The sequence below is a fragment of the Pristis pectinata genome, chromosome 22, assembly GCF_009764475.1.
Source record: "Pristis pectinata isolate sPriPec2 chromosome 22, sPriPec2.1.pri, whole genome shotgun sequence".
NCBI classification, from domain to species: domain Eukaryota; kingdom Metazoa; phylum Chordata; class Chondrichthyes; order Rhinopristiformes; family Pristidae; genus Pristis; species Pristis pectinata.
The window spans coordinates 2,523,852-2,536,060 of NC_067426.1; the positions used below are offsets into that span (position 1 = coordinate 2,523,852).

The window sequence follows — 12,209 nt, forward strand, 5'->3', positions numbered from 1 at the left end:
AAACAAGTTATTTTTGTAATTATGTGTAATTTTGAATTGCAAACCTAGATACCAGTGATAATTCAGATTACTGTGATGTTTTTACATTGTCCTGAACTTATCAATGACATGGGAAATCTGCAATAGTCTGGCATGAAGTAGTTAAACTGAAAGATTTAAGTTGTGAGCACTATGGTGGTGAATTGAAACTGTAAAAACAGGTTTGTGGATGCTGGCATCAAATATCAATTAAATTGGGGTACTAAGGACAAACTACTGAGCTTTATTTTTACATTTTTGCTTGTTGTTTATATCAGTCTTGGTGTGAAGGTACCCTTGTTACCCTGAAAGAATTAACATACTATGAAATAATGGCGGCTTGTACCAGGGAGCCAGTCCACATTGTAAATTTATTCAACCTCTGCTGATACCCAGAAGCCAGAGCCTGGCTGGGCCATTTTATGAGCTTGAAATAAAAATTTATAACATAAGAAATGAATAATTGATAGTCTAATTTTTTCACTTGAGCTCCCTTGCAGTTATAAACTCAGTACATTATTATTAGATCCTGTGGAGAACCCAGCGAGTGGCTCAGACACTTTTAATCTTGAATTACTTGTGTCCTACCCTGATGCTTTGCTTACATAGTTTATGTTTAAAGCAATGTGGAAATTACATCGGGTGGGACCTCTTCCTTAATTTCATAAGGAGATATTTGTGGTGAGGTATTGTACAAGAATAGTTTTTATTTACATAAAATGGAATTTACTGTTTTGCATGGCTTTTATCAAGGTTAAGCATTAAACAGAATTCTACATTGTAAAAGAACTGAAGAACTCCAAGTGGCTGTTCACAATGAGTAGCCCATAGTTCTTGTGTGTGTTTCCCTGTGGCAAGCATGGAGAATCTCGGTTGCCTTGCCAAGTTCTAAAACATATACTGTTTCACGATGAGCTCCATATCAAACGGCTGATTATCCAAACCAAATCCTGCTTGTACGTTATGCTACCTTCACTGATCTATGTTGGCTTCATGCTCCCTGTCCTCTCACTACAACCATGGCAAAGTCTTCAGTTTCTTGAGTTCAACCTTCTGAAACTCTTCCTGCGAACCCATGGGCTTGCGCAGGGATTCAAGTTTTCCATGCTTGACCTTATTGGATGAATATGGTGCTTGTTCATAACCTGAGGGTTTTCAGGGTGGGTGGGGCTGGTGGGGGAGTGTCCAGCTCCACTTCCCCTTATGGACTGTCCTGTCTCAAGTCCAGCCCCTTCCTCGCCCTCACTGCTGTTCCTGCCTCCCACACTCCAGCAATCTCCTCATTGTTTTAACCAACCTTCCAATCACTCAGTTTTTGACTCAGAACCAACTTTTTCTAAAACAGTTGTGAAATGTTCTGGGATGATCTTGGTTTTAAATGAACTAAATTGCATCCCTGGTAGTATTCTTGGCAATGTTCATGGAGGATGGGATTTTGAACCTTTCATTGTGTTGGATGCCATTTATAGCTCCGTTGTACTGTAAAATATTACTGCTCCTGTATCAAAGGAATCAGATAAAATCAGTTTGGTTTCAGTCGATTTCATCAGTCTCCTCAGACTCTGTGAGAAGAACAAACAGTGATCTATTGTCTAATGCCGCATTCTGCCACAGAAATGCCCATTGTTTTCGCATCAAACTAATTGATGAGTGAAAAGAAGCAGAAAAATATATGGTAAGGCAATTAAAAGTAGAGCAACTTTCCCATACTCTATATCTGGTGCACTTTAAAGACAGTGCTGAACACAAAAAGATCTTAATTAGACCCAGCTCGGAGTATTGTGTGTTTTCTGTCTTTGTTTCTGTTGACCCACTGAGTGCTCCCAGTGTGTTTGGCACTACTATACATATCTTGGCCTCTGTATTATATGACGGATGTAGAGGCATTGACAATGGGGCAGAAGGGTTTAGAAGATATGGATATTGGGTAAGGCAGATGCCCTGATTAGGAGGTGGGAGACAGAGAGGGCAACTGATAGACCATTGGAGGAGTTTGATAGGATAAGGTGGCAATCAGAATGGTTGTAAGAATGAATCCAAATGAGAACTGAGGAGAGACTTCTTTACCAAGAAAACAAGGAATTCACTATTACAAAGAAAGCATCTTTTTTATGTTCACTTTCAGGACCTGGGTGGTGTTGGCAAGTCCAGTATTTCTCACCCATCCCTTGAGTCAATTAGTTTGAAAACATTAAACGAAAAGCTACAACTCCATTCATGGTGATGGAGCTGGAAATGGACAGTAAGGGCTGGCATGGACCTGATGGGGTGAATGGCCTGCTTCTGTCTGTACACCCAATGGCCTGGAGCAGTGAGCTTGTGCATCTGCTGGCTGATGTGGGTACACCTACTGGACATGAACTTCTGCAATGAAGTTGGTTGTCTGCAGTACGGTGCAGGTCTCCTGAGGATGAATGGCAGGTCTAACCACACAAATACTTTGGTCATGTAAACCACCCCAATCCCAGCATTAACACCTATTAAAGGGCTTGAATGTTTACAAATGTCTCTGACATAATCATTGAAAAACAATCAAAAATGCTATTTTAACAATATGTTTAATATGCAATTTAAAAAACACTTCCTCAACTGTTCTCTGTTCAAGTAAGAGCAGCCCAGCGGTGCAGCCAGTAGAACGGCTGCCTGACAGTGACCTGGGTTCAGTCCTGACCTCAGTGCTGTCTGTGTGGAGTTTGCACGTTCTCCCTGTGTGAGTTTTCTCCGGGTGCTCTGGTTCCCTTCCACATTCCAAAGGTGTTCAGGTTGATAGGTTGCTGTGAATTGCTCCTAGTATGTATATGGGAGGGAGTTGATGGGATGACAGGGAGAGTAAAGCGAGATTAGTCTAGGATTAGTATAAATGGGCACGGTGGTTGCAGCAGATTCAGTGTGTCAATGGGCCTCGTTCTGTGCTGTGTGACGCTGTGAATGAGATCACTTAACTTGCATGGGTCTACCCATTAGAGCACAGATTCCCCAGTGTAACTCTGGCATCTGTGGAGGTTTGTGCTCCCCTGCTGTACTTCATGAGGAGCACAGTTAGGAAGTCATCGGTGATCAGCTGTGCATGAGTTTGGAGCTTTCACGTTGTCCTGGAGGTAAACATTCCGCATGGCTTCTTGCTCTCAGCAAGAGTCATCAACCCTGAGGAGCGGGAAATGTTACTGACCACAAACTCACACTGTTGTTCATAACAGTGTTGTTCATAACAATCTTGTTCATGCAGGCACAGTAGTGTAGCGGTTAGCATAATGCTATTACAGCGCCAGCAACCCGGGTTCAATTCCGGCCACTGTCTGTAAGGAGTTTGTACGTCCTCCCCATGTCTGCGTGGGTTTCCTCTCGGTGCTCCGGTTTCCTCCCACATTCCAAAGACGTACGGGTTAGGAAGCTGTGGGCCCCCCTCACCTTAAACCTATCCCCTCTTGTTTTTGATTCCCCAACTCTGGGAAACAGACTGTGCACATTCACCCTACCTGTACCTCTGAAAATTTTATACACCTCTATAAGATCACCCTTCATTCTCCTATGTTTCAATGAAAACAGTCCCAACCTGCTCAACCTCTCTCCATAACTCAGTACTTCAAGTCCTGGCAACATCTTCATAAATCTCCTCTGCACTCTTTCGAGCTTAATAGCATCTTTCCTATCGCAGGGTGACCAACACAATATTCCAAATGTGGCCTCACCAGTGTTTTGTACAATTACAACATAATCCCCCAACTTCTATCCTCCTGGATGTCATTAAAAAATAATTTATATGAAATGCTTGGAATGAGATCTCTAAATGAAACTGAGAAAATGTTTGCATTATCATAACGTCTCCTTCATGTCTGATTTCAAACGTGTGACAAGCCTGAACCATTGACAATAGAAACCACTGTGGGCCTTCAATAAGGGATGTGGTCTCCACTGAAAGCCAACTTACCTCTGTCCCTAGCAGCTGATGTTTGCCTCTGTCAGTGAGGCGAGGAAAGGAGGTGAACATGGTGCAGGTGGATTGGAATCGATAACTTGCTTTCTTTGCTTCTTCTCTTAGATGTTTAGGAAAATGGAACAAAAGTTGCTCTTTTTATTTAAATAAGTATATTTAAGGCAGCATCTATGGAGGGAAATGGGTGGTTGACGTTTCAGGTGAGTCCAGATGAAGAATCTCGACCCAAAGCATCGACTGTCCATTTCCCTCCATAGATGCTGCCTGACCCGCTGAGTTCCTCCAGTGCTTTGTGTGATGATCCAGATTTCCAGCATCTGCAGTCTCCTGTGTCTCCATGTAGATTTTATGAATGGTGTGAGTTATTCGCTGTTCCTCAAGGGTTGTGAAGTATCCCCTTCCAGTTGGCTACTTGTCAGCAAAACCTGTTACAAATGGAAGGTTTTTCATAGAATTTTATACACCATAAGGAATGATGTTGTCATGTGTCTCAGTTCCTCAAGCAGCATGTAAAAGATTTCATCTTTTCAAGAATTTAAAAAGTTTGTTCAGAAACCCACAGCTACTGTCCTACAACCATCAGGTTCTTGAACCAACCTGCACAACCCTAACCCTACCTCAGCAACGGAACACTACGAACCACCTCTTGCACTGCCGTGGGCTTGTCTCCGATAGGGTCGTTTTTCTTGCGCTGCCTTGTTTTTAAACAGTATTTTTTTCTCTGTCTTCAGTGTCTTGTATAATTTATGTATAATTTATATTGTGTATTGTCTGTACCTACGTGCCTGTGATGCTGCTGCAAGTTTTTTGTTTTACCTGTACCTCACTGTACTTGTGCATTTGATAATAAACTGGATTTGACTTGACTTGGCTTTTCAATAAGCAACCAGGCCTTAACTGGGGGTAGAGAAGGAAAGCCCTGCTTGAGTTTCAGTGGATCAAAGTCAAAGTCAAAGTTGAGTTTATTGTCATGTGCACAAGTCCATGTGTGCACAGGTGCAATGAAAAACTTCCTTGCAGCAGCATCACAGGCACAGAGCATCAGATATACAAGAAAAACATAAATTAAACCTAAGTTATACTTTTACAAGAAAGAACACAATTAGAACAAAAGCAAAGTCCATTTTAGTGCAAAGTGATCAAAGTGGCCACAGTGTTGCTGTACTGAGGTAGTGATTAGCGTTGTGCAAGTTGGTTCAAGAACCATTTGGTTGAAGGGAAGTAGCTGTTCTTGAACCTGGTGGTGTGGGACTTCAGGCTTCTGTACCTCCTGCCCGATGGCAGCTGCAAGAAGATGGCATGGACTATTTTCCCATTTCTGAGAAAGCTGTCACAGTGATTCAGTGAGTGTGTGTATCACCTGTTGTTGTACGGAGGCACTGAAAGCTCTGATCCTCTGGTTCTGATTCCTAGCCAGCTGTGATCTACTAGGCTGGATTTTGCAGTCAGTAGAACAGCCTGATCCTGGTGCTGACTAACGCTTGCATTATGTCGATCGCCCAATGAAATCTTTCTTGACCATGTTGGCTCCAACTTCTGTGGCAGGCCTGTGGGTTAGGAGAAATTCCAAATCCCCTCAGCAGGTGAAGCCAGAAGCAGCCGCATGCACAAAACTACTGAGGAAAGCATTGGCGTGCAGCTGCGGCTGGCTTAACCAGCCGCCAACCCTATCACTCAGACCTTGAGAGATAAACACAAACTTTCCATAACTATTAAACATTTATCCAAATATCAGTAATGGAGAGAAATTAAGAAAATGCTAATAAATTTAAAACCTCAGGTGACAACAAAAGTTGCATCAGTTCTCTTCTGTTGGAATTATTCGATGAGATCCCCACTGTGCCCGTTCCCTCCCGGAACAGGTTGCTTGAACAGATGAGCTAAGAACAGAAAACGGTGGAAACACACAGCAGGTCAGGCAGCATCTGTGGAGAGAGGTCTTTCCAGCATCTGCAGCCTTTTTACTTTTAGTCATAGAGTTGTACAGCCCTTCAGCGCACCATGTCCTTTTACCCTTCCACCCTCATCCCACTTGCCTGCATTGGGAAGGTGTCCTTCTGTGCCTTGCCTGGTTGTGTTTATCTACGTACCTCTTAAAAGTAGAGATTGTATCTGATTCCATCACCTCCTCTGGCAGTGATATCAGCCATTCAGTAATAAAATTTGTCCCTCAGATCCCCTTTAAAACTCCTTCAACCTGTGCCCTCTTGATTGCAATATCCCTACCACGGGAAAAGGTTTTGACTACTTCCCCTTTCCGTGCCCCTCATAATCTTACACCTCGATCAGGTCCCTTTGCTCCGCTTGCTGGGGAACTGCCATGTCTCTGTGTCCACAGACTCACCCCCGGGGGACGGTTGGAGGTTTCCTGCTGGCACAAGCTCGGGGACCTTCGACCGCCGGCACCTCTGTGGCGAAACACCGGGGTTCCAAGTGAACCTGTGGGTAATTCCCTGAGGAATCCCAGCCATTGATTTTATCAGTGTGCGAGAACATACGAAGCTGCAGAGAGTAGTGGACTCAGCCCAATACATCAGGGGCACATCCCTCCCCACCATCGGGAGTATCTACAGGAGGCGCTGCCTCAATAAGGCAATATCCATCATCAAAGATCCCCACCATCCGGGCCGTGCCATCTTCTCACAGCTACCATTGGGCAGGAGGTACAGAAGCCTGAAGTCCCCACACCACTAGGTTCAGTAACAGCTACTTCCCTTCAACCATTCGGTTCTTGAACCAACCGGCACAAGATCACCAGAGTTTAGCAACATTATGACCATTTTGATCACTTTGCACTAAAATGGACTTTTTGTTCTAATTGTGTTCTTTCTGGTAAAAATTGTGTTTAATTTATGTTTAATTAATATTTTTCTTGTGAATGCTGCTCATCTGAGGCTATGCGCCTGTGATGCTGCTGCAAGATTTTCACTGCACCTGTGCATATGTGCATACTTGTGCATATGGCAATAAACTCGACTTTGACCTTGACTCTATCCAGGACAGCACTGGATACCCTGGAAGAGGCCAACAATCTCGGGACCGCGGCTGGGGCTGAAACAGCTCCATCTGTTCACCATTTGGTGGGTAGTTCCCCGAAAACTGCTTCTGCTGATCCAGCATCAGATGGGTGTCAGGTGTCATCTTCCTCCACTCTCATTGTAAAGTAGATAATGGACACCAACTATCCCAGCCTCCATGTGAGGTAGGGACAACTGGAACACGGACTATTTGGAACGTTAGTGCATTAAGATGAGAAGCAAATGTTGCGATGTTAGATCTGTTAAGGTGGAAAGAAATAATGACACAGAGTAAATACTGGAGCATTGCAGACAATTTTGGGACTGGTTGATTTCCTGTGGTATTGTTTGTCGGATATCTGTGACCTGGAGATTGGTTGTGGACTGCAGAAGTGATCCTCACAGCAGCCTAATCAATATCCTACTTAATCACAAGTCCTCAGATGGGGGAACTTCTTGGGGACTGGTGTTGTACTTGGGAAGAGCTCCAGTTCTCAAAGAAACAAAAAAAACTAAATGACTGTTGCTAATTATTTTTAGATATGATATAGAAACAGAAAATGCTGGAGACACTTAATAGATCAGGCAGCATGGTAGCAAAAGAAACAGAGTATACGTTTCAGATCAATTACCTTTTCTGCTTCTCAGGTTTTTGATGTTTTGACAAGCTATAGGTAAGCATTCGATGCAATACTTGTATATATGCAAACCTCCCAGTGTTTGTACTATCTTTCTGTTTAGCTGCTCATCTGATCTGTTCCTTTAAAGGCAATCCTTGATTCAGTGTTAAACTGAATAACCCTGGCAGCTTCCAAATTGCCGAGATCAACTCTAGGTCAGTGATATGCTGTCAACAGTACATTGCAGGCCAGACTGTCTTCTTAAATCAATAATGATCCTGGATGAAATGCTTGGATTATTTTCCACTTCATTTACACTGGCTGCTTGGTCCAATTATAGAGTGTGCTACATTTAACTGAATTACAAATGGATCTCCTGTGATACTGCTCACAATAAGTCAAATGATATGCTGCTTAGTATTACCAGGAGTCTTATGCTTTTTAGATTGGAAGAAGAACTGTCAGCAAGCAAATAAGGAATTCAGAGTTTAATTGTTTTCAGGTTTTATCAGTCCGCATTATCCGGATCGATATCAAAGTGCCAACATCTACAGCCGACCTCTTAGAAATCTCCCCATGAAGGTTTAGAATTTTGTCTGGCATTTCCCTATTCTGATGTGACCTAATCTGTTCTATTCCTAATGGATCTGTGGCATCCAGTACCAATGATAATGTCAAGCAGTTTGAATATTGAAAAATATTCAGCCAGCAAAACAGGAAGCAAAAATATTTTTAATAGCACTTAAAATATTTTACAAAAAGAACCTTCAGATTGGAACCTTCATATTGGATTAAGGTAGAAGCTGAAATATCACAAACAATGTATTTAATAAAATAATTATTTTACTTAGTGGAATTTTCAAAAGTAGTTTTGAGGCAATAACTCTCTGGAGATATTTAATATGCTTTTCAGTGTCAGACAGTTTGTTCAGCAGTAATAAAGCCTTGGTATGTGCTTAAAAACTCAGTTACTCTCTTTCAAACATGAACATGATTCTTATGATGAGAGAGATGATAAAAATGTTGACGTTTAGGTCAACTCACTGATGACTAAGTGGTGACTCCAGCCTGCAGAGGAGTGGGAAGTCACCGACACCAAGTTCTGGATTTTCATGTTTAATTTTACGTGTGTGCTCCAGAGGTTGGTAGAAGTCTTGTCCTGTATTGACAGCAAATGCCAAGCCTTTCACCATCATCACACATTCAAATTCCAGGTTATTTCAGATGAAAGACTAGAGGCAAACGTGACAAAATAGAACTTTTGTACTCTCACAGGTATTGCTAAGGGTTTGCAGGCTTGCATTTGTGCCATTGCGGTAGCTGACAATGCAGAAGGTCTGTGGGGATGGGTGAAAGGGATGGTTCATGGTGCACCTGATGACCTGGGTTGTAACCACATTGATTTGAAGAGTTGTTGGAGGGCTGTGGTGAAGTTGAAGGCAAAATATGAAACTGGGAAATAAAACACAGAATGCCGGCAACACTCAGAACAGAGCTGACATCTCAGGTTGAAGATCTATCAGAACTGTGGAAACCTGATGGACTAATCTGATCAAAAATGCAACAATAGGAACATAAAGTTATTAGATTGTGGTTTCTGTTTTCAGTCAAGGTTATGCAGTTTGACTGTAATCGGCGTGTTATCAACAAAAGTCAATGGTAAACATGACTAATAACTGTGGTAATTTAGGAACAGGAAGTTCAGGCTACACATCATGAATCGGTCATTTGGTCTACATTGTGGAAGCAGATACAATAGCAATATTTAAGAGGCATTTAGACAGGCCCATGACAGGCAGGGAATGGAGGGGTATGGACCGTGTGCAGGCAGATTGGATTTGTTTAGATTAGCATCATGGTTGGCACAGACATCGTGAGCCGAAGGGCCTGTTCCAGTGCTGTGCTGTTCTATGTCCTATAACTGACTGCTCAATTAACCTGGAATATCTTCACCAGTATCTGCGTGTATTTGCATCTCCATTATGTGATTAATCTGGTAAAGCTTGGCAAGAGCAATAAAGTTTACATGTTGCTTTTTATTTGTATTCCAGGTTTCCCAGTCTGATCAGAAGTCTTCAGGAGCAGTTGATCTGAATGCTGGTGGATATTTGGTAAGGGCAGTCAAATCAAATAATTAGTCTCTGCTTCCAGAAAAATGAAGAAAGTATTTTTTGCCCCCTAACTAGTGTGATCAGTCTTTCCAATTCCCAGCATCTTTGGCAATTCACCTGAATGCCACACTGTTAGCTAGACCTGGCTGTTCATTATTGTCAATGGAATGTGAAGATTTGGTAAGGTTACGCAAGGATACCGTTTTATGGGTTTGCTGTGAAAGTGTCTGGTTACTTACAGCCTTAGGCTGGGAGATTTTCTGCTGGCTCAAATAGAAAGAATGAGGTCTGTCTGTCAGGTGAATCGGTGACGTGTTGGATGCGCTCTCTGTCGTACTCCAGTGGGCACAGATCACATGGCAAATGTTCCTAACTTGTGTGAAACAGTTCAGAAGCATGACTTATGATGGAACTACGTGACGTATGCATCAAACGTGAAGGTGATCAATACGTCACTGCTTGAGATTCGGGTTGGTATTGGCTTCATACTATTCCTGCTGCCTCTGCCCAAGCCTCAGTTACCCTCCAGATTTTACTGCTCCAACTCGCCCCTTTTCTACTTCCCTTGTTCCAGCTGGAGAATTTAAACTCAAGCAATAAATGTGGGAAAGAAAGTTAGTTTCAGTAGCTGTGCCCCTGAAACCACCAAATGGTAAAAACCCATCAGTTCACTAACATCCTTAGGGGCAGAAAACCTGCTGTCCTCACCTGGTCTGGTCTATGTGACTCCAGACTGACCAGTGTGATTGACTGAATTACCTGCTGACTGGTCTTGATGGGTGACTCGCAATGTGCAGTAATGCCACATTTGGTGAAAGAGTTAAAAACTGTGCTGAAAAACGTTTGATTATTAATCACCCAAGCAGTTTTTATATATGGTTTCAAAATCCCAGGCATATTTAGAACAGAACAAAAAGAAACAAGAGGAAACCACTCGGCCCGTCATGCCTGTTCCATCAGATCCATAAGATGATGGCTGATCTTCTACTTCAGTGCCACTTTCCTGCACTCATTCTTTATCCCTTGATTCCTATAATATCTAAAAATCTGTTGACCTTTGTCTTGAATGCACTTTAGAGACTGAGCCTCTTCTGCGGAGAATTCCGAAGATTCACCCCCCCCTTTGGGTGGAAACTTCTTGTCTTTGTCCCAATTGGCTGACCCCATATTTTGAGACTGTTGTTCCTGGTTTTAAACACTCCAGCCAGGGGAAACATCATCCTTCCATCTACTCTGTCGAGCCTTATGAGTCTTATTCTTCTAGAGAGTAAAGGCCCAGAGGAGAATGGGAAGTGATCTCATTGAAAGGTACAAAATCTATAAAGAGCTTGACAAGTGGATACAGAGGTATCTGTTGTCCACCGCACAAGGGCTCCAGCACAAAACCTGAATATTGTCTATTAGCCAGCTGGTCATACAGGATGTCTTGAGGATGTCCAACTTAGAGGTTCTGGATTGAACAACTGGATTTACCAGTGAATTGATTATTGGACCTGACCCAAATAAGCTCAACATTTGTCAGCATGGAGAAATTGTCTTTGCTTAAACTACCTTGGGCTCTGGGGAAGTAATTGGTCATGTCGTGAAATGGCAGTTCTGCACATTGTACATCGCTTCTGCATTCCCTATTCATTGGCTTAAATAGAAAAAGTATCAGGCTGTGTGTGTAAAGGGAAGCCAACCTGATATGACCTGCTTTCCACTGATACCAGTAATTAGCCTTTCAGACTCTGCATTCTACTTGAGGGTCTTGAATCTGCCTGGACAGTAGCTGAGGGGTTTGTTGGGTCATGGAGGCTCTAGCTGGTTCCATGGACAACCACAGTCACTGCTTCCACAAGGACACTTGATTGAGGAGGAATTGGACTTGTCATGTTCAGCTTGGTCAAACCAGTGATCAGCAATTGGTCTAAGGTTGTGTCTGAAAAATGGGCAATTTGTCACCATCCTGGGAGCGACTGGTACAGTTCATGATACGTCACAGCTTGAATATCTCTTTTAGAACATCCGAGCCTGCCTCTTGGCCAATGAAATACCTCTGAAGGGTTGTCATAGTTGTGTAGAAGGAAACATGACAGGCAATTTGTACACAGCAAGCTCCCACAAACAATAATATCATAATTGCCAGATGTTTAATTTTGGAAATGATGGTTGAGGGATAAATATTGGCCAGATCACTAGGGGTAACTCCTCCGTCCTTCTTCAGAACAGTGTAGTGGTGCCTTTTACAGTACATCCACCTGAGAGAGTAAACAGAGCCTCAGTCTCATCCAGAACAGAGCAACTCCAGTGGTGCAGCACGTCCTCTGTGAGGCTCTGAGGTTGCAGCTGGGATTTTTATGATCCAGAATGGGATTTGAATCAGATCCCTCTGACCCAGAGGTGAGAGTGCTACCCATTGACCCACTATAGTCAGTCCTTCTGTGGGATGTTTGGAGGAGACGATTGGAAAGAAACAACATTCTGGCATTTGATGCTCTGAGGTACCTCACCTTTGGGGTAAAGTCCA

At 42.9% G+C, this 12,209-nt stretch overlaps 1 protein-coding gene across 7 annotated transcripts in view; it reads left to right on the forward strand.

Annotated features, from left to right (window-relative positions):
- LOC127581677 (tyrosine-protein kinase Fyn-like) overlaps positions 1-12,209 on the forward strand; it is a 261,877-nt gene that overhangs the window by 104,523 nt on the left and 145,145 nt on the right. For all 7 annotated transcript variants that reach the window (XM_052036287.1, XM_052036284.1, XM_052036286.1 and 4 more), the window contains one exon: positions 9,641-9,700. The gene's annotated coding sequence lies outside the window, so the exon portion shown is untranslated. The remainder of the gene's footprint in view (positions 1-9,640; positions 9,701-12,209) is intronic.